Raw genomic sequence first — 24,243 nt, forward strand, 5'->3', positions numbered from 1 at the left:
TTTGCAGTAGCTGCGTGGGAATGTGTGGGCATGCAGTCGACCAAATACATGTTATTAAAGTGAATATATATATATATATATACATTTAAATGAACTATGATTTTCTCTGCTTTGAGGTGGAGTGGGGTGACAGAAGGGCAGAAATAAACAGCAGTCATACAACAGTGTGTCATTTTTTGGAAAGGAGAGACCAGCAAATTGTGACTTTTAAAGCCTGTCAATGATAACGTCAGTAGAAGCATCTGTACATATGTAATCGGGGATGTCTGACACCATGACACACAGTTTAAGGCCTTTTATTTCACTTTTATAAAATTGTCAGACTCATGACGGAGAGAAAGGATGCAAATCGATGTGGCAGAAACACATTCACGCATTCTTCTTCACGTACAAAATGCAATTTAACCGCTGACAGTTAAATACCACCATTTATTTTCATTTTATTGTTGTTATCTTGCTGCATCAATATATATGTACTGTATATAATAAGAATGTAGTTTAGTTTCCTTATAAATCACAAGCATGGCTGCAACAACAACCAAAAAAAAAACAAAAAAACGAGCGTCCCATTTGAGTAGACAATAGATTTCCCCAAACTAATTTCAGATGAAGCAGCGGTTACAAGCCAGAAAGTGACAAATGAAATCAAACCTCCAGACCGACACATAACACCGTCTGCTTAACTCCGCTGAGAAGGAGCCAGAGACGACTAGATTAAACTGAGATTTGCTGTGAAGAAGTTTTATTTCCCTGCTAAAAAATGCTAACTAGCCTGTATTTTGTTTGTCGGTTTTCTTGGTTTGCCCCTTTCTGATCTTTCAAGTTGCAAATATCAGTTGAAGAAACTCCTTCTCTTTAAATTCCATCTCTCCCTGGCTACGTATAGCAACCCCAGGAAGTAGACAGGCGTAGGGAGAAGTGCAGGCAGGTGGGTGGTGTGCATGTGTCTGGGTATCTGGGTGTTGGTCAAAAAGAAGAGAACAGTGGGAGAGGAGAAGAAGAAAGAAGGAAGTGAGGGTCGATGTCTTGTGGAGAAGTGAAAGACAAGACTCTTGAGATGAAAGACTGGCAGTGCGCTGGGTTGGAACCGGTGTGGGATATCATTGAGAGGCAACCCCTCCACATTCCCCGCTCTAAGAAACACTTCATGGTTTTTTGTGTGGAAACAGAAAGGAGCATCTTTATACTGAGATAAATCTCAGAAGGAAAAGTAAAGCTTGTCTATCACGTGTGACAGGAAAAGTTGAACATTTTGGGAAATATGCTTAGTCACTTTTCCCCCCAAGAGTCAGATGAGATGATTGATATTAATCTCACGTCTGTACATAAAGTACGGAGGTGAAATCAGGACGTGGTTAGCCTAGCTTAACATCAGAACTGGAAGCAGGGGGAAGCAGCTAGCAAGACTCTGTAAAAAGTGAAAAAATATGTCTGTCAGCACCTTTAATGCTGCCTTATTTACACAACATACCTTTAACAGAAATGTAAAAACAACAATTTGTGGTTTTAGGCAGACTCATATGTGGGAGCTATTTCTTGATGAATAATAGTTTGTACAGCTTCTAAATGGCCATCTCACACAACCTGTCTGGGCACGATCGGGGCTTGTTCAGCGATACTGACGAAGAAAACCGACTGTCACTTTCTCTTCACAATATTTCACATTGTTGGTCTGTATTCACCGGCGGCGTATCCGGGACATTTTGACCGGGGTTGTCTTAGTGATCAAAATGTTTATAATGTTCAATGCATCACATTGCTTCAACCTGTATAAAGATAAATCATAACTGCATTCCAAAACTCATGTTAGCATCATTGTAATGTTTGTACTTGAGGCCAGTTTTTACATTTTATAATACAGCATTAAACTAAAGTTGCCATGGTGACCACCCACAACAACTAAAGTTAACATTACAACCACTAACATGCAGCCACCATTCTGTTCAGTTTTCCATTTCCACCTATCCTAGTCTAAGAGAAGCAGTCGATATTTAAACACTTTTAAACTATTGTCGATCAGTAATTTTTAAAATATGTGTCAGCGATGTTATTCATATCATTGTGACATTAGTTCAGTTTGCATCAGCTCTACTATCCTGCTTTAAAGTTCTCAGTTGACTTCACTTACTTTAAACATCCCGGACACAATGTTACATGTGTAAACTGCACCTTTTTCAACATTTCCTGCACAAGAGAAACAATACAGAGCATACACAATCATAAACAAATATAGTAACACTCTCTTATGTTCCATAGATGCCACTTACTCACTTTAACTAACTGAAAACATCACGTTACACCTTTAACTGTGTTTTTACTGAGTGTAGACAGTCTAACAACGTCTGGGGAATATTAATCCTTTCCAGTTTACATCTCTACAGGCCCACAGGTTTAACTGGGCTGGTTAACTTCCTGTATCTTAGCAATGATCACTCTTACACACCCTGAACACAAATAACATTATCTACATAACAAAGTAAAATGTAATTAAACAAAACTGAACAAACTACTGCGGTGGGTGTACGTAGACTAAACATTTCACGGGGTTTATACTACATGTATCCTACCAATGATCTCACCTTTACACACCCTGAACACAAATAACAGTATCTCTACAACAATTGTATTGATTAATTGCCATTAATTCTAACTGTTAACAGATATTAAACTGTGAATTACACATGCTCATCGTTAGCACTAATCACTAATGCTTCCAGCACACACACACACCGGCCCAACATGTACATTCAAATTCACATTTTATGTGACACCAAACCAACTGATAACCTGCTTCAGTGTCCAGACTGGTCCAGACAGTAGTCTTTGTGTTCTGCTCCAGGGGCCGAAGTTGTCGCTAACTTGTAGCTAACTAACCACCTTCACTTTAATCAGCAGGTGGCAAAGAAGACATGTGAACTTGGTTTGGGTCTTGAGGAGTTGTAGCATTTATTCACTGACACATTAACCTAAACTGTACTCACACTACACTGCTACATTCACAGCTATACTACTAATTTCATACTCTCTTCTCCGGTTGTCCGATCGCACACTTGCTAAGCACACAACCTACACACTAGGAATGTGCAGAGGGCCCACTATTTGTATTTGTATCTGTATTTGTTGAAGCAGCAAAATTATTTGTATTTGTATTTGTATTCGAATAAAAGTGGAAAGAGGCTTAAAAAGTGTTACAATAAGTGTTCATGAAGCGTGTGTCAGTAGTTCAGCTTTATCTCTGGGGAACACCCCCAACTCCGGGAGTGATGTCCAAATTTGGAAATATGCGTCATGTAACAGGTGGATGTGACTCCCCTCACTGAGACCTGCTGATAGACGTCACAGCGGAGCAGAGGAGAGACACTGAGATAGTGATGTTACCGACCTGCACTCTGGTATTTGACAAGGTTTATTTTTCTTCCTGAAAACAAATAATTTTTAAAATATTTGTATGAAACAAATATTCGTAAAAAAAAACCCCACTGTTTGTACTTTGCAGAATAACGTATTTGTATTCAGGCACACTCCTACTACACACTGAGCTGAGCCAAAACGTATAACACAATGTCTGCAACAGTTTACTGTATTTTGTCACCATAACATTCCCATAACATTATACTTTTCTTACCTGTACAAAACATATTTAAAACAGTTGTCAGAATGTTATTTATGTCATTGTGACGTTAGCTCAGCTCAGAGTCCTGAGTCCTGGCGGCCAGCCAGTACTTTCAATTTTGAGACCTTTTTCTGACTCATGGTCAAAAGTCTGCTGACTAGTAGCTGGAAATGGCCCAATATCAGCTGATCAGCTGTCATCATTGATTGACCAGTGTTTGTCCCGCCTTATTGTGTTGATGACCAATGACCTATCAGGTCTGGGGTGACCGTTAGTATTCACTGAATTATCCTCCATATTCAATTCAGGCTCAACTGACAAATTATTTCAACCTTACTTAAAGATCCCCCCTGAGACTCATATAAAGACATCTAAACACACTGCTTCTTCTAAAAGCCACATCTACTTCTCCCTCATTAAAATATCCAGAATCTATGAATATGCAAATATTTTTTTTCCATTTTTAAAGTTTTTCCTGCTGGACACCAGATGTCTCCTTCAGTGTAAAGTCCATTATCAGTGTTTGTGCATAGTTACATACTGGACCACGATCATCGGGCTCGTAGAGAAACAAGCCTCTTAAACTGAGATTTCAGGTGAGCAGAGAGAAACTTTTCCTCCTCTAAAACGCCGTTTAGTATCAAACTGCATCGTACATCATTCAGCACAAAGAAGCTCAAACATCCAAGTGAAGGAAGAAGAAGAAATAAACATATTTGAGCGGAAGAGGGACTTTAAGCTCATAAGCTTGAAAAATGTAAATGTTTGTAACTTATAATGTGACTAAAAAGCATTCCTCCATTTATATCATACATCTCAGTCGACTTTAAACTGTCAACCACACTTGAAACTTGGCTTGTTTTAGATTTTTCTGCTGTCTCACTGGTCCACTGTTAACAATTTAGCTACTTACAGACTTACTAGCTTGTAATTCTCCTGTTATTATGTGCACCATATTCACCTTGTTCACATGAATTAGTGAGCTGTATTTTATGTTTGTTCCATAAAAAACCTATCTGAAGCTGTTTTTCTCTCCACTTAGCTGCCCCCCCCTCCATGCTTCCAGTCCTTAATGCTAAGCTACGCTACCCACATCCTGTACTTATCAAACAGACATGAGGTTGATATCGATCTCCTCATCGCACTCTCAGATAGAAACCTTTCAGTGCTCCTGCTTTCCTGTGGCTGAGAGCTAATGTGAGTTTGTTGTATCTTTCAGCGCAGATGTGTGTGTGTGTGTGTGTGTGTGTGTGTGTTTCATTTGTGTGGAAGATGATGGTGAGACACTCAGACAGCCTTGTGTCTGTGCAAATGTGTAAGAGAGAAATATGTGTGTGTATATATATAAAAAAAAAACTGGGAGTGAGTCTTCTTTGTGTGTGTGTGTGTGGTTGTCAAAACAGATACATATCTTCTCTGTCATCCTGCTGATGTGCTGAGGAAAAACATTTTTTATTTTTTTTTTAAATCATTTTTTAGCTTCCCTCCTGTAGAGAGGAACCAAAGTGGAAATACATTTGTGTCTTTTTTTTTTTTTTTTGGTTTGTTTGTCCTTGAAGGTTGTGTATCGGGGGGTTTGAACCTGTGCACCAACTACTCGCTATTTTAACTTTCAGATCAATCGAATTTAATCTAATTTAATCTAATCTAACCCAATTTACATGGCCACTATCTCTTGTCCTGCGTCTGTCTCTCTCTCTGTGTGCATCGGGCAAGGTCGTTCAATCTCTGAACTCTCTCTTTCTGCCTCCGTTTCTATTTCTCTTTCTCTTTTTCTGTCTCTATTAAGAGTGGAGCATTAATTTCTCCACCCTGCCTGTTCATACACACATAAAAAATACGAATCTTAACATGTTTATGGGTCGTATAGTGATTCTGTATCTCACCTCAGTGGCTCAAACAACTCCAAGATTTGTGAAAATAAAAGATAAATGTAATTAAAGTAGTATTGTGGACCGGAGAACGCTCTTTTAATGCTTCCCAACTGTTTCATGCATCTTTTAAGGGGCCTCCTTGTGGGACCGTAAAGTGCCTCTTCGACATAAAAGAAGCATTTTCTGATATTTTATACCAGAGTTCACACATAAACATTTGAACATTTGCGTTACCGTGCTGTCAAAGACGTGCGCTGCCTTTTACATCTTTGATCTAACCAGCGCAGAATCTTGTAATCCTTAAAAGGATCACGCTGGAGTTATTCTATATTTGTCTTACTGTCATCAAATCCTGCGGGAAAGACAAAAACCAACAATTAATTGATCCTGATAACGAGTACTGTGTGTGTGTATTTGAAGTCTGATCATATTCCTTTGTACCAAAGAGCTCCAAAAAAAACAATTAAGCCACACTGTTGGTCTGGCTGACATGTTCCTTCGTTACCATGACCACACACGCTGTCTGAGTCGAGGCCAAACAAGGTCCAGAGACGGATTGACGATCACTATCATGTCGGTTAGTTTTAGCTACCATGTATGGACAGATGCAGTGGAGCCTCACTTGTAAACCTGCATGAAACACTGTAATGAGTGTAAAAGGATCTCAGTTTTAGGGGCCAAGAAATATGTCCAGGAGATCCTGTAAAAGTCATCATATGTTACGTATATAAATAAGACGTTACAATCTAAAAAAACAAAACAATCTCAATGAAATTTAGCCAAGTTTTAACAGACAGCGAGACGTCTTGTCTGATCTGTGCTGTTATCAGTCTAACGTAGGAAAAAGCCACAAGTCTCTGCCTCAAGAATGTATTTTATGTTTGTAAATCTTCATTAAATCCTCATGTTTCCCGTTAAATACGTAGCGATCTGCCTGCAAATGTTGAGCCGCCACCCCGCTGATATCTCTGTTAGCTTAGTAGCGCCACGTGTCTCGGCCCAAAAATTCCACTTTTTACACGACCATGTGTTTGTGATTTTTATTAAATGGTGCGTTTCTTCTGATTAAAGTGAAAGAAATCACGAAGGTTTTGATCATTTTAAATCAAAAGCTGGCAAATAATCCCTGCTGGGTTTTAATCAGTCGGAAACAAAAACGCTAAATCATTTCTTCCCAAAGCGGGTGTGATGAACTGATTTCAAACTTTGTGTTTTTAGACTGTAAACCTTCCACCACGATCGACCCAAACATTCCTGCTTCCATCACTGTAACGCCGTCAGCTTGCACTTGAGAGCACGACACATAAATCAGCCGCCAGATTCATCTACAGCGACGACTCTGAGGACGCTTGACCCCCCCCCCCCACCTCCCGAGTCTAAATCCTTTTGAAGAAGTGATGACTGGCCAAAATGTCCTCATTTCCCACTAATGTCCTCTCTCTCTCTCTCACACATTTCTCTCAAATATATATCCTCACAAAGATAGAAACTACACACAGGAGCACAGACGGTAACCGGGTCTTTCAAGGACAGAAAACAAGACGAGGTAGAGAGAGAGAGAGAGAGGAAAAGAGCAGCAGATGAAGGTAGGTAGAGGAGGAGTGTAACGATAACTCCAGAGAGATGTCCCCCCCACACCCACCCACACACACACACACACACTGGTTGCCATGGGGACCGGCCACGGCTGCAGATTGCTCCACGGGGGGGCCAGGGGTCCAACTGAGATCAGAGAGCCCGACTGTCGTCATTTAGGATCAATACGGGCCTCCTCCCCAAACTATCTCTTCATACATTCTTGGTAAACGCCCAACCTCGCCTCGCTGCCACACTGATATCATACTCCAAAAAAACCCCCAAAAACTCTCATTCACACATTTATTCAAGCACAAGCCAAAGGTGAAATATCTGCCATGCTGTCATACGTGTTTTAGTCATCGACACAATGAAGAAGAGGATGAGAAGGGTTAATTATGTAAGATGTGTGTGCACGGAAAGAAAGAAAACACACACACGCGTGATCAAACACAAACTGACAGAAGTGTAGTGGAGGATAAACCCACTTTACCCTTTTAGTTTTGCAGAAATAAAAACGAGTATCTACTCGCTAAAAGCTGACATAAATCTGCCTTTTTAGCAGACATCATGGTAAGTAGCTTCAAAGTGATGCAGGTTACATGATGCTTCCCCGGAAACGTCATTGATTTATGTTTATATCGGCTTGTAAATTCCTTCTAACGATTGCTGACTGGAGGTAATAACACACACACACTGTTATCTCAGCATATAGATAAATCCACACCGTCGCTGGCTGTGACTATATATATAAATGTTTCATAATGGCTTTATTACATGACTGTTACACAAACAGCAGCAGTGTGTTTTTGGCACCTGAAGGAAGCTGAATGTTTATCTTGCAGTTTCTTGATAAGTTGAAACTCATATTTCATTTTTACTCTTATCTCTTCTTAGAAAGTGTGTCCCAAAACTTTTGTCTGGCGCTGTGTGTGTGTATATATATAATAATCTTTTTCTTATGTTCATTAGTCTCCAATTGTTTTACTGTTCACATTTGCATGAAAGGTGCTATAATGAAGTGATTCATTTATTACGGCGCTCTTAAGAAAGTTAAACAAGACGTGTGTTTAAACTCTATCTGTGTGTTTAAGCTTTTACATGAATGTGACAGCGTTTAATGCAGACTTGGTCCAACCCAGTAAGATTAAAGTCAAGACTTTGAAAAACTGACTCTGCACTTACTCAGAATTGCTATAACATTTACATAATGAAGTGGATATCTAAAAGGGCTTATAGATAGATAGATAGATAGATAGATAGAGAGAGACTCAGAGAGACTGTGCCTCCTCCACAGCTGCCTCCTACATACCATATGTCGACCTGGTCAATATGCACACACACGCACACGCACGCACACGCACGTACACACACACACACACACACACATATATATATATATATATAAAGCGGCACACACAAAGATCCAGCAGGAGTCGAGAGGGAGAATAAAAAAAGAAAAGAGAAGACACCAATGAAATAATAAGAAAAGACTGTGAGAAAAAGAGGGCTGTAATTGCAATTCATTTCCAGCCCGGGCCCCTGGGGTACCGTGAGTGCGTTTGATCCCAAAGGCGAGCGAGTAGATGCAGTCATATGTATGCAGAGGGGGAGAGAGAGACAGAGAGAGAGAGAGAGAGAGAGAGAGAGAGATGGAGAGAGAGGGAGAGAGAGAGAGAGAGGGGAGCCGGGGAGTTGGAGAGAAGCAGAAAGCCTTTTAATATTCCGGGCCATGGGTTGAGATGAGAGACTGCTCTCATACCTTCAGGTTCATGAGCATAATGAGATTTTTATTTTGCTGAGTGCAGTCTGCGAGCGTGTGCATGTGCATGTGCGTGTGTGTGTGTGTCACGCACAAAAAACGCTTTCTGATCAGTTGTGTGTGTGTGTGCATGTGAGCGTGTGTGTGTGTTGCATCCCCCCCCCCCCAACCCTCCATAAGCTTTATATTTCAGCATCTGTGAATATGCATTTGTGTGTGTGTGTGTGTATGTGTGTGTGTGTGTGTGTGTGTGTGTGCTGAGACACACATACACATGTCAATTAGGGAGTCAGGGTCGCTACTCTCGACGCTTCTCCCTCAGCTCACATGACATTCATTGACTACAATTGACTTATAGGTCTCACAATAAATACACATAGCATTAGCACACTTCCATACTTCCCTATTATCTTTCCCAATGGGTGCTTTCCCAAAACACTATCTACTACTGTTCCCAGACTCCTTAGGGCTGAAAAACGATCAGCCGCGCTGCACAGGACACGTCTCCCACACACACTCGATCCATGTGTGTGTGTGTGTGTGTGTGACACATCTCTCCCAACACACACACACCCAGAGTGTGAGTGTGAGGTCTGCACACAAACACTCTTGTGTCCTTTTGTCTTGGATCACCTGTGAAGCTTTTTGTCAAAACCAAGAGAGGAGTCATATGTCTGTGTGTGTGTGTGTGTGTGTGTGTGTAGTTAACATATATGTGTATGTGATGCTAGGATATCGTTGTATTGTGTGGGAGAGGGGTTAGAAAGGAAATCACGTCTATGAAAGGGTAATTCCAGTTTATTACCACTTGGGTCTTATTTTTTACAGTTGAGGCCATTCTTACTTTTGGTAATAATAACATTTTACTCACTCAAGTCTGTTACTGAGAGCTGGGAACACAGTGAAAATGTTAAAAAGTCTGCAAATAGATCAGGAAAAATGGTCATTTAGACAATCAGATAAGTTGTAAAGGTCTGTCCAGGTCAGCCGAACTTATCTGGAAGAGGAAATGAAGGCAAACATGGACGGATTAATGGGACGTATCAAAATACTCCCTGAAAGTCAAAATCCAGGGCTTCAGTTTGATGACATCAGATTGTTCACTCACACCCGCAAACAGCCATCCGTTGCGTAGTCTTTGTTGCTAAGGTGTTTCCATGTGTCGTTCACATATTCGGGATGTGATTCGGGCTCCAACATGTACGGATGCATTTGAGAAGTTTCCAATTTGAGTAGAGGACAAGAAAAAGAAGTGAAATCTGATGACTGTAGTTTGTGTATTTAGCCCCCAGAGCTGGTGGAAGCTTCCTGAAGCCGACCAATCAGAACAGAGCGGCTCATCAGAAGGGAGGCCTTAAAGAGACAGGAGTGTTTTGAACTGTAAATATATTCCAGTAGAGCCTCAGATGTGGAAATATGCCTGTTACTCCCCTTTAAGAGAGCTGAATTCCACGTTCCAAGATGGTGGACAATCCAAACTTTTCATCCTAATGACAGTTGCCCAAAAAGACTTTCATGCTTACGTGATTTGGAGCCTGTAGCGGATGCACAGTATGCCGGTTTGCTTGAGGTGGTGCGTGAAGCGGAACGATACTCAGCACATAATCCTACAAAGCAGCTAACCAGGATGCGACCGACTACATCGGAATGTAAACAATCACATTATTCATTTTCCCCTCTTTCTCTCTCTCTCTGATACTGTCTCTGAACTACTGCCATGTTTGATATTCTTACACAACTCCCAGCGGGATCCCAGAGTAGAGTTATACAGTATAACTGGAAATCCAGAGATGCACAAATTAACTTTTTCTCCATTGTTCTCTACCAGTGAAACTGTCGATGCCGTTATAACCTCCACGATCAATCCCATTTGGGCAGATGTTATAGGGGATCAGCATATTTGGGGTAAAAGATTAATTTAGTTGAACTGGATGGAAAACAAGGTACTGTCTGTTTTATTACTTGTGTTACTGCCTGAGACCGAGCAGCCACTTACTGTTGGAAGTAATAATAATAATAATAATAATAATAATAATATCTCTACTATGTGTGATGTCAGACTTAAATCCTGCTCTGGCTGACTTATTGATGACTCTCCACACACATAAATGGCATAAAATCATTTACTGATAGAGCTTGTTGTGTCAGTGTGCGTCACATGACCTGCAGTTCCACCTGTGGCCACTATGCCAAAATCACCACAGCCCAGCACTCTCTCTCTTTGACCCACAGTGCTTGCTGTAGTTGTCCAAATTATGTACATTTTCCTGTCCAATGACATGGATGTATAATAAGAGCTGGATAGGACGCAGCCTTGCAGCCTTGCAGCCAATTTTTCCCAGTGGCCACTCGCGGTATTGCAGCGAAAAATCCCCCTGTGGCCCAAAAAGGATTTTCCCCCATAAACCACCATTGTAAAAGAGACGTCTGTAAAACTGCAAACAACATCAATTATGACTCTTTCTATTATGAACTTTTGATCAATGGAGGTTTTATGTTTGTAAAACTTTCCTCGAGCCGAGAAAAGCGATTTAAAAATCTGTGACATCATCACAATGTAAAGTCTATGGGCCGAGCGGGAGGTTGTGGGCGGGGCCAGCGGGGGAAACACTACTGCGCATATTCGGCGGGCCGCACAAAACGGAAGCTAGAAACTTTTTTTGGTGTATGCGCCAGGCGAGCAATTCCTATAGGACTGAATGGGCGCCATTTTTAATCCAGTATCCAGCTCTTATAATACATCCATGTCCACTGATCACTCACTTCCTGTTTTAAAAAAAGTGGTTCAGGTTCTATATAAACTGCTTTTTTGGGGGGGAGCTGGTGTGTTATAAAGTAATGATATCAATGTGCTGGATATTCATAATTACGGTCACGCAGTCTGCAGTGGCTGAAAGATGAAAACGTAAGGAGGGAGAGATCATGATCTGTTTCCAGATCTCAGCAATCGCTTAATTAGCCCCAAATTGTAATAAACCAGAATGATCCTTTAACATATTTTGCAAGGGTGAGATAAGCCAGTCTCAAAAGGGGAAGAAGAAGAAGAAAAGAAACAACCAATGAGCTGTGTGTTTTTACTTTTTACTGTTTGATAGACCAGAGGGAAGGTTTTCTGAATCCGAAAACTTGAGACACACACAGAGAGATTTTTTCACAGGTTTCTCATTATCAAGTCAATATTCTAGTTTACACCCTGTCAGTTATTCATGCAGTCAGCCATTACTCGCCATAGCAGCACACACACACACACACACACACACACACACACACACAGAACCAGAAGGCACAGAATACACATGCATTTTTATTTATTTGTTTGCCATACTAAGCTTTAATATATGTGTCTAGATGTGTGTGTGTGTGTGTGTGTGAGAGAGAGAGAGAGAGAGAGAGAGAGAGAGAAAATCCTTGATGTGAGGATGACGGCCTCTCAACACTCTCCACACCTGGCTGTGCTTTACATAATCAAAAGCCAGCATCTCCTCCACCTCTCCCTCCTTTTTAAAAATTTTTTTTTTTTATTCTCCTTCTCCACAGCTGCCGCGTTTCCTCTTCCTCCTCCTTCCCGGGGTGACACTTATTTTCATTTTCAACCTCATGTTCTCTGTTTCGAATCCACTTTAAATCTTAATTATTCATCTTCATTTTTTTCCTCCTCCTCCTCCTCCTCCTCTCCAGTCACCTCCCCGGGCTTTTACTCCTCCGCACCCCCTTGTTTTCTCCTCTCCAGAGGTGGTGGTGCCGGTGATGTGTGTGTGTGTGTGTGTGTGTGATCTCGGCGTGTCATCAATCCACCACCAGACGTTGAATAATTAGGCCCCTGCATGCATTACCCGTACATATGGAGCCCCTAATCCTCTGGAATTGTGCAAAGTAAACCATCGCCTCAGCGGCCCCTCGTGACCTCGTACCTCCCCCCTCCAACCCTCTTTAACCCCTCATTCATATCGCCTTTTTAACCTCCACCCACACCCATGACAAACCATATTTCCTCAGTCACCACCCACCTCTCTTTCACATCGCCAAAGCTCCAATATGTCAAATTAAAGCTGATATCGAGAGGTGAGAATAACAACGTACGTCTCCCTAAAGCGCGGAAATTTTTAGCTAAAAGACTCGTCATCTCAACCTGCTTTTGTAAATCAATTGAAAACTTTTCCAAACCAAAAAAAAAAAACAAAGTTATATAAAGTTAAGACTCCAGAGATCCTGGATGAAGTTTTAAGGAATCACATTTGTGCCTCCGCTGGTCTAAGATCAAATCTTGCCACGGTTTGCTCTCTTGTGTCTCTCTACTGTCCCCGTAACTAAATAAAAGATAAAAATGCTAATAAAAACGCTGTCCCTTTGAAAAACAATCCTTATTTTGCTGCCCTACTTGACTCCCTCGCTCTCCCAGTGTGTGGATGCAGACTCAAATATTTTCTTAGCATCCATTACTCCATCATTACTTTTCTTGTCCCCTCGGTTTATATTCAAAAATTTCCATTTACGCCTCCCTCGCTCCGCTCCGTCTTTCCGCACTCGGCCTCCCTCTACCCCTCGCGCTCCATTTCTCTATTCCTGCCTGCCATCACGCCACCACGCCATTTGTCTTCCTCCACATCTCGCCCTCTCTCGCTCTTTCACCACCCCTCGTTTTTTTTGGGTTTATTTTCACTCCCCGCTCTCCCCCCTTCTTCCATCTCTGCTTCCCACGGCGACACAAATGGACAGGGAAGGGAGTGGGACCTTGGCATCCCTGCCAATCAGAGTGACCCTCCCCCAGGGCAGTGCATCAGTGCATTATAGGTACATTAGGATGAATGCCTGTTGTTAAGCGAACAGCAGCGGTGCTGTGCGGAGGGTGATATTAATGGAGGCCAGAGCGGGGCTGCCTCTGCACTACTTGCTCGATCGATGGGTCGCTCGCCAACTGTTAATTCAATCAATGGGCGACAGTGAGGGGACACAGCGCGCTTTTCCACTGGTTTTTTTTTTAGTGAGCTCATCAAACACTGCTGAGCTCCCAACGCCTCGGCATTTTCACCAGCAGCCTGCTGCAGTTAAACTGCAGCTTCTGTATGTGCAGAACAACCCCCCCCCACCACCACCACCCCTCCAGACATAACAGAGAGCTGCCTCCAGACGAAGACTTCTGCTGCAGTGTTTACCCCTAAATTAGCGTAAACACGACTCTGTGAAGTCTCAGCCTACAGCATACGGCTGAGTCACTGCAAGCAGACGCTCAGCACCTGTTTGTGTTTACCGACAGCTCAAAGATATTAGTTCTCTTGCTGCATAAGATCATCTGAGTAAACAGGGATGACGCTGCACCTTATTGACCTCACGTGATTTCTCTTTAATCGTGTATATATGCAAAGGTCGGACTGTGGTATAAAATGAATGATTAGCATTCATGATGGTTTTGCACCGAGCTATTTGTATGTAGACTCGATCAGCTCCTTGGAATAATCTGCCTGCGGCAAACACAAATTGAATTTAGATTGCTTGTTTCTTCTCATATTCTTTTGCATGAGTGGAAGGACTGTGTAATTTGTTCTGATTGCTGTGTTCTTCTGGGCTCCACTACAGTGCAAATGCTGCAATCATGTAACTTACTGTAAGTTCTCCTCCGGACATGCGTGCTGTACGTTCACGTTTTGTTTCAGCAGAGCGAGCGCAGACACGTTTCATGACTTTTTCAAGATCATAACAGTTGGATTTCTCAGAGTTTTGCTGCTCAGACTCATTTTTGGCTCTTCTCTAGCAGCCAGTTCATACTAAAACAGCTTCTTAAAAAGTACGCCGCTTCTCCTGCTAATCTACGTAGCATCCACACGCTCATGCATCAGTCTGATATCAGTTAATACTGATTAAAGAGTAACCTGATAGTTGAATCTCTTCTCTCTCTCTTATTAAAAAGTTGGTTGCAAAGGTAAACAAACCCAACAGTGATGTCACGGTGTACTGACACACCCACATGAGTACACTCCTACATCATCACAGCAAGGTGAGAAGTTTTCAGCCTGTTATGATGTTGGATATCTATGTTAAATAAGTTAAATAAGGAGTTTTTTGAACTGTAAATCATGAAAAGATATTCCAGATTAAAAATATAGAATATGTGCATAATATGTCCCCTTTAAAGCCCAAGCTGAGATAACACCGATGACATCACCAGGGTTATTTCCTCAAATGTGACAAAGCTTCTCAACAGCCACAGAAGACATAATACAACCGTCTGAGTGGTTCTCCCTGTGATGAGTAAACTGATCTTCATCTGCAAAAAACAACACAGTGCTTCTTTAACAGAGGACATCAAGCAACATAAGTGCACAAGCAAGTTTGTCTGCAGAATGTTGCACAATCCCTGAATTTATTCAGGATAAATGTTGTTTATTTAAGGATGTACACAAACACTCAAGTGAGAACATGATGTAAAGCATTACAATCAAATGGGGGCCGCATGAAGCACTCAAACACACCGCGCAAACATCAGATAATATCTCAGTTTGAGTGCTCATTATATGCATCAGGTGATGGTAAAACACCATCTTAACAATTGTCATTGTTTGTCAAAGAACTTCAGTCAGTCTTTGCAGCAGCAGTCAAACAGGGGCGGGTACTATGAGGGCAGTGTGGGTGAGTTATTTCCATAACTTTGACACAAGATCAACCCCAAACACTTCTCTTGCTTCAGGCACCGTCGATGGAAATTCCCCCTCTTACGGCCGAGCCAACTCTTGTTGAACCCGTATCATCCTTTTGTCTCCTCCGTTTACCTCTGAGACCTTCTTTTATACGTAAGGTGGCAGATGAAAGGACGATAACAGCTCGACAGCTTCATAAATGATAATAGATCGGTGAGTTAAAAAAGGAAGAGATAAGAAAGCAAAGATGTTCCTCGGCAGGAAAAAAACACCATTATCTCCACAGTCTTGATAAACATATTCATAAACAGGCAGTTTTTTTTTTTTTACCAACGGCAGAGAGGGACGCCAATTACCCAGAAGCCTCCGCTCTCACCCTGCAGTCTCGGGTTTAGATTAGTTTTGCATTTCGCTTGTTATCATTTGAAATCAAACAAGTGTATCAGCCTCTGTCCGTTTTGACTCGCAGCCAGATTCAAGTGTCTGACCCTGCTGGTGTGTGTTCTCTGTTCTGTGTAGTCTGCTGGATTCACACAAATCACCCGAGGGGGGGAGAGGAGGGGGCGGGGGGGAGGGGGGGTAGTGTTTTTGTTTTCTTTTTTTTTTTTTTCTTTTGCATGGTCTGACCCTGTGCTGAGATGCAGAGCTAATTATTCACTGTGTGTGTATGTGTGCATGTGTGTGCATGTGTGTGTGCAGGTTGCCCGCGGCTGGTGGTAATACTGTGTATGGGGTCTTGGGGATACGCCTGACCTGGGCAAGCCTGCCAGCGTGAAAGGCGCCAGCGTCTGATTGGCACCACGCCCACACACATACACCAACACACACACACACACACACACACACACACACACATACAAGCTTAGAGAGGAGAGTGAAGAGCAGTCAATAGATGAGATATGACAACCAACATGTTGTATCAATACCGTCCCACAGTATGCATCCGCTTTGCACCTGAAAGAAAAAAAAAAAATCTATATTAACTTATAAAATACGTAAATTCACATAGTGGAATACGCACATACACACACATACACACAAAATATGGCCAAGAAAAACATGAAGGCAATTCGGTCACCATGGAAACCCACCACCCCATCTCCATCTCTCACCACAACCATTTCCTTTCTGTATTCCTCCTTTTTACCTCGCCGCCCTCTTATCTCAGCAGTAGCTGCCAATCGTCCATATTTCCTGTCGTTTTTTTTTTTTTTTGTGCTTTTCCTCCACCTCCCTGCCATCTCTCCCTGCTAGCTGCTGTTATTTCCATTATTCTTCTTTTTTTTTTTTTTTTTTTCCTAAACCCGTCCACCTTTACTGTTCCCTGTTCCCCTGTATCCTTCCAAAACCTGTTGATGGAAGAAAGAAGCCTGATTGTATGTCAACCAAATGATGAAATACATAAATTCATGATTAAATAAGAGAGAGACTGTGTCATTTCTGCCTCACTTTCCTCCTTTTTTTTGCATTATTATCCACTCATTCCATACATAGATTTTTTTTCTTTTTTTGCAGCAGGACCACAAAGGTCACTAAGGGTCAGAGAGTCAGGTTAGAGGCTTACGAGGCCCTGCGGACAAGCAGAAAAACGGACCCAGCAGCACTTCACATTCAACCAGTCCAGGATAATAGAGCCACCTGTCGGGCTGGTGGTCCGGGGGCCGGCCTGGCTATGTGGAGGGTCTTGCGGATCATCCTCCCTGTTGGAGGTCTACATAGAATTCACACAGTCCCCCCCTGAACAAAGAGGAGGAGGAGGGGGCCCCCACAGTTAATCCTGTGTGCGTTTGAGTTGGTGGTGTAGAGTTTATATGTTTATATATATATATATGCTGTATGTATGTGCAGTTTATTATATATGTTCGAGGTCAAGGTGTCATCAGCAGCGTCTAAAACTTCAGCCCCAGATGTTTCTCTCCCCTCCAGCCGTGTTTTTTTTTTTTTTTTTTTTTTCTTGTCTGGATATTTTGAACGTGGCTGTTCGCTGTGAGCCTTATATGCATCCAATCAGTCATAATTAAACTGTTCTGTATTATATCATTTAATCAATCTCTCTTCATGTAGTGATCCTCTGGTTCAAGAACACCCCATGATTCAAATTAAAACACTGATGCAAATTAGGTTAATGGCTTTTTAAAAGAACAGAAAATCAAGTAATTACATTAATTAAGTGCATTATAGGGACGCTAAATTTGGTATTTGTTGTTTTTTTTTTTTTAAAGTCTTTGTGTAGACGGTGTTGGCGCGCCAGCGGACGCTCTGTTTTCATGTGCAGAAATTTAAGACTGCAATTAAAAATTATTTTCATTATTGGTTAATTTGACAATTATCTTCTTGATTAATTGTTTAGTCCATGTATCCATGTATTCAATATCAAATCAGTCAAGTACATTTTTATTTAGCTGAATATCACAAATCACAAATTTGCCTCAAGAGGCTTTACAGTCTGTACAGCAATATAACATCCTCTGTCCTTAGACCCTCTGTTCAAATAAGGAAAAACTTCCTAGAAAAAAAAACAAACATTTAACGGGGAAAAAATGTAAAAAACCTCAGGAAGAGCAGCAGAGGAGGGATCCATCTCCCAGGATGGACAACGGTTAAAAGACAGTGAAAAAATCTGTTTTCATATTGACTCAGAGGATGCAGTGAATTTACTTGTTTTATCTGACTAATAATTCACTGTTATATATGACAAAGAAAAACAGCAAATCTTCACATTTGAGAAGCTGGAACCAGAAAATATTTAACATTTTTACTTGAAAAATGATTAAAACGATTATTTGTTTATCAAAACAGTTGCAGATTCATTTTCTGTTGATTGACTGATCGATTCATCACCGGATCTCTACAGAAATGATAAGACATTATAATACAAACTGTAGCGTAGCCCATTAATCAGCTGATCAGCTACCAGCTGACCAGTAATAACCAATCATATTCATACTTTTCTCTGACTTTTGATTTGATTGATTGAACAGGACAGTGTGCAGTATTAAACATAAATGATGTACCGCACCAGAGTTAGCTTGAAGCTAATTTGCATCTGTAGTCCATTATAATCACAACAAACAAAAAAACCCCAAAAACCCCACAAAGAACACACCATACAAAAAACAAAGCTACACACAACATCACATCACATACACCCACAATGTCAATTAAAAATGAATAATGTGAACTAGACTCAGTGGTCACACAGCTGATTCATCTTTAGTTGATTTTTTTTATTTGGTCTTAAATGAATTGATAGAACTACAGTTTTTCATATCATCAGGTAATAATACAGGTGCACATGTCATCATAACCTGACATGTCTCACACTCAGCTGATCCAGTTCCCTCCACCATCACAACCAGTAAGATGTTTATGGTGATGTAGATTATGTGTTTATTAGACTACTCACTGGTGCTCTGATTGGTTAAGACAGATTCTAACTCTCTGAAACTATCCTAATCAACTAACTACCTATCGATTAACAATTTATACAGGTTTCATTTTACATCTTTTTAATTATCATGGTCAGATCAGCCTGTAATGTTCTGTGAATGATGGGAAACGGAGTTGAAACACAGCTGTGGTGTATTGATGATTGAGGATGAAGTAATACCTCCAGAGTTCCCAGTTCTGTTCCCAAAGCACAACGACAGCATGTTTCTTTGACTTTGTTAGTGTGCGTGTTTACATTTTTGGAGAAATGGGACACAGTTTGTTTGGACATTTATTATTATAAATATAAATATTGAAGACTCTGGTGAATCTGAGACAAAACATTTCATTCAGTAAATTCTCTCAAAGAGGTTTGATGAGAAGCATGAAAGAGACGCACGGTGCAATAAGATAAGAAATGTTATAGGAAACATAATCAAATAAGATGAATGGAAAATGAAATAAGAAAAGACAAGAAAACAGCTCAGAGTCTTAAAGTGGGCAGAAGGGAAAACAATTAATTAAAGCTTCTGGTTCCTCATTCACAGTCCTGCAAATCCCACACAGCGTTTACATACTCAGGAGTAACACAGCACCGGTTTATCTGGATGATATTTGCATCTTCTTTCCATTTTTCATAGTTGCTTCTCGCTGTCGTCACACCTGCAGCTGCAAATAGTTCCTCAAAGGAAGCTGATTGGTCCAAACGACCAGAGGTTCACCCACAAGTGCATAACTTGAAGTCTGATCTCCTGAATCCAGCTGCTTCACAAGGTAACTAAAGACTGGGAACACTGGGAAATAGAGAGAGTGGTATCAATCTTCTCATCTGTATTTGTCCAAATGTCCAGATATCCTCTTAAAGTTAGGAAAGTAAGAACAAAACAAAGTTTGGATGATGTTTTATTTAAGTTAAATCACTTTATGTCTGGTTCAAATTGTTTAACTTAACAAAATTTTGTTTAAATTCATTTTCTATCTACCAGATTTTATTCATATTCTCAATTTGTACATAAAAAAACCCTTCTGCAATAGTTTAATGGCCTTTATGGAAAAATAGTGATGAATCAACTCCTAATATTTGCAATTTCTCATGATTCTTCAGCTCTTCTTGAATATTATTCCCTTCCATGAGCTCCCGCTACTTCTCTCTTATGCAATAATTTGAATTTTCTTTTGCCGATATTAGGATATGTGCTAAATTTGTACAGAAACCCGGCCTGTTGTCATCCACTCAGGTTTAGAGTCGTACCCCTTTAATATACAACACACTCTAGAAAACGTGTACATGCGCGTTAATAACCGTTCAGTTCTGCACTGACACACTTTGAAGCCGCAAACTGTTTGTAAAAAAAAGTCTTATCAGCTCTAATTGTGCCATTCTTTTTGTTTCCATTGATATTTTTATCCACATTTCAAAGTCATGAATTAAAAGACCAGACTGTGACAACGTATCAAAAAATTATCTTGTAAATTAAAAAACAAACAAACAAAAAAGACCTTGAAAAGCCTTTGAGTGAAACTGATTGAACACTGAACAAAGTAATAGAGATGACAATGATACAAACAGGGTTTAAATAACAAATATTATTGGATTTGATATTGCCCTTGGGTATTATTGTATTTTTATTGCAGCCACATTTATTTATTGTTATGGTGTTGTAAAATATCACTATCCTTATGACGCTGTGTGTTTCATGTTGAGGCATGTCGGCTCATTCATCGGTACTTTTACCACCTTTAATCTCGGTAATCTCCATTTTTGAGAACGTTCTCATAATAATGACCGTCTCGAAGCACGTCTCACACACACACACACACACCACAGATGTACAATTTCAGCTTTGTTTTGCAGATGACACACTGAAATGCCCACACCCTCTTTTTTTTTGCACACAAACTATGCGACACACACACCCACACACTCTCTCTCTCTCTCTCTCTCTCTCTCTCTCTGTCTGTCACACACAAACAAAGTGAGGAAGAGAGAGCGAGAGTGAGATAAAGAGAGACCGTCCTATCTCCATCCATCACCTCCATAAAAAAAAAAGAAAAAAAAAAACAAGTGAAGAGAGAAATGGTTTTGCCTCCCAGCCACTGCCACCTACCTACTGTCTCACATTGTGTCTGTACTTATCTCATTGCTTTGATGTGTGTGTGTGTGTGTGTGTGTGTGTGTGTCATGAAGCAGCTCCAACTCTACAAGTCCAGACAGGACGGTGGCCCCTACAGCAAAGTGAGAAAAGATGAGAGGAGAGAGAGAGGAGAGAGAGAGAGAGGGGAAAGCAAGGAGATGACAGTAAAAAGACGAGAAAAAAAAAAAACGAGGGAGACGTGCCGCTGATTTTATGATTCGGTTATTCTTATCTCTCTCGGTGAGAAATATTCACATCACAACCATGAAAACGCGCACAAGGTTGTGTTTGATTAATGTTCGTCACAGGTATTGAACTCATATTTAAGAGCTTTTTTTAAAAAAAATACATTCATGCAAGAGGACGGTAAAATATTCATGTAGCATCTTTAGATTTCCCCCCCCCCCCGTGTGAACACGTACGTCACTTAAAAGATAAGACTGCTGATTTTATATATTTTTCTTCCTGTCAACAAATCTCATGTGGAGACAAACTAACAATGAATTGATCTACTAACAAGTATTATATCTTATTCCTCTGTGCTGTTGTCCAAAAACTACTAAAAACACGTCAAGACTTATAACAGTTATCACGTTTTCAGTCTGCAGAGAGTAGTTCTGTGTAATATCCAGATCACAACCTCTTGACTTGACCGTCTTTTAGCTGTTTGTTTTATTTTTTCAGGCTCAATTCTGTTTTTTTTTTATTCTTGTTTCTACAGCTGGATGTTTGAGCTTCACTGTGCAGGATGATTATGTGCAGAGTTTGACACTAGAAGGCTGTTTTCACATTCATCTGCTGAAAGTTTCTCTGAGCTCATTGAAAGTCTGATTTTACAATAGTGATTTGTGACATCATAACTAGTTTGGAAACCGATCGTGGTCCAGTATGAAACTTACACAAGTGTGATGTGGAAACTTGAAGCCTCCAGTGCACAAACACTGAGACTTTACAGTGAGGGAGGAGACATCTTTGCTGTGTCTCAAATCGCTTCACTTCTGTACTTCCACTCAACAATTTGAGTGCATAAGTGTGTTCACACTGAGAAGTCTCGCCCTCAATGGTCGCCATCTTGGCTACGTAGCAGAAGGGGAGGGACCACTTTTCAAACTGTAACTACGGTGAACATCGTCACATTATACAAATGTAAGTTATACATGTATTTTTTTAGCACTAAGCACCACTATACTGTTGTCGGATATAAGCTATCAGTATGTTTTTTGGGTTCATTTAGCAGTCTGTAATGATTTGGTAGCGCGAACGATAACATGAATGCTAATGCTAGCTAATGCTGCGTTAGCATTCGCCCATCTCGCACACTTTTACACATGATATTTATATCAACGTATCTCTGTTTTTACTTGGTTTATCAACACCAAACAAAAACCGGCACAGAGTTTCATGGCAACGCATTTGACAGAAGTTGACAGCAACACTTAACGTGACTTTGTTTTTATGCTACGACGTCCTGAAACAGACACGTCATTTGATCACGCCGGCGTGAACGGCGACTCCTAAGGGTTAAACATCGACCTAGTCTGGTTGAATGATAGTGAACTCATCAACACAACAAACACATCTGTTTATTGATATGGCCCAAGTGAAACCGAAACTTCAGAGTTCTGTTTTAAAAGCAGGAAACCTCATTTCTAATTAACACAAGTTACTAAAAATGCACATATAGTCATAAATCAACACATTTTGTTCGTTATTTAACTATATCACAGACAGTCAAAGTTAAAGTCTGTTCCTTTAGCTTCTGTAATTCACTGCAGTCTCTCATTCATCATTTCTTTCATCGTCCTCTCTCTATAAAACTTACTAGAGCTCACTACTCATATAAGACAACTCAGCGTCGCCTACAGCAGCTTCTATCAGAAGTCGAAAACCTTAAACAATTACTCTGTGAGCGCACAGAAAGCTACAACTCCCCATGAAAATTCATCTTAACTCAGGTTTCATCCATATTTATAAAACTCACCGACTCTCTCTCTCTCTCTCTCTCTCTCTCTCTCTGATGTAAATCTTTTCAAATCTTCAGCTGTAATCTGAATAAATGTTCAGTTATGTAAGTTACTACAAATGTCAAATGGATTTTGAACGAGGTTTTCTGGAACAGAGTGCAGAACTTCTGCTTTCCTCTAAAACACACACACACACACACACACACACAGAAATGAAGTTCTCTTCTCTTAATACTTTTCTATCTGACTGACACAATAATTTCACCATTTTAGTCTCTTTTGTCTGCGTGTCCCAGGCTCATCATGGCGGTCAGGGGGTGAAGTGGCGTTAAAGTGGTAAGAGGAGATGGGATCAGGCTCAGCAGGACGAAGCCTTTCGCATGTTAATCCGCCCGTGTCTCTGCGGAATAGTCCGGCCGAGGCCTTGATTAAGGATTCATAGAGTATTAGCCCGCTATCGTTATAGCTATACATCATCTCGCTGCTTCATCAACGGGTTGTCTCGGCTTAAAACCAGCGAGCTAAATCCCAGGTGCGTAGGTATGTGCATGTGTGTGTGGATGTGTGTAACAGTGTGAGATTAGTGGTGCATCAGGGATTAGGTCAAACCAGAGTATTTTTTCTGAATTTGTGCGTCTGTGTAATAGCAGCAGAGATTAAGCAGACATTTATGATATTACATTTTTATCTCAAACCATCATGAGATATGAAACTGATATTATTAAATTATGTAACGAGCAAACTGATATTGTTGGATTATATATTTAAAAAAAACTACATACCAGTATCTTGATGCCTAAGCAGTAGGGGTGTGCCCGAATACATTATTCGGCAAAGCACAAATAGTGGGTTTTAGTGGGTTTTCCACAAAGTTAGGTTGTAAAAAAAAATAGGCAATAAAGTGCAAAGCAAGAATCACCTTTGAAGTTCTTCCCTACACGTTACACTTTGTGCTGTCTCTGTGTTGTGGGTGTATAAATAGGTAGAGGTCTGTCTGCACTGAGGCGATGAGTAAAGTTTTAGCTCAGTGATCAGCGCAGTCGTCTATGATCTGAGAGACTCCAGTTCAAGATGCAGAGTGAGGGTCTCTGGCACAACTTCACCTACTTCCAAGGTGCACGGAGAAGGGAAAGAAGTCTAGAAAGATGAGAACTCCAGCAACACTTGTAGGCTCGTGGCCTTCATCAGGGTCATCATAAAACACATTACAAACAACATTTAAATAAAGTAAGTTGGGTATGAAAAAATATAAAAGACAA

Source organism: Thunnus maccoyii, chromosome 11 (genome assembly GCF_910596095.1).
Source record: "Thunnus maccoyii chromosome 11, fThuMac1.1, whole genome shotgun sequence".
NCBI classification, from domain to species: Eukaryota; Metazoa; Chordata; class Actinopteri; order Scombriformes; family Scombridae; genus Thunnus; species Thunnus maccoyii.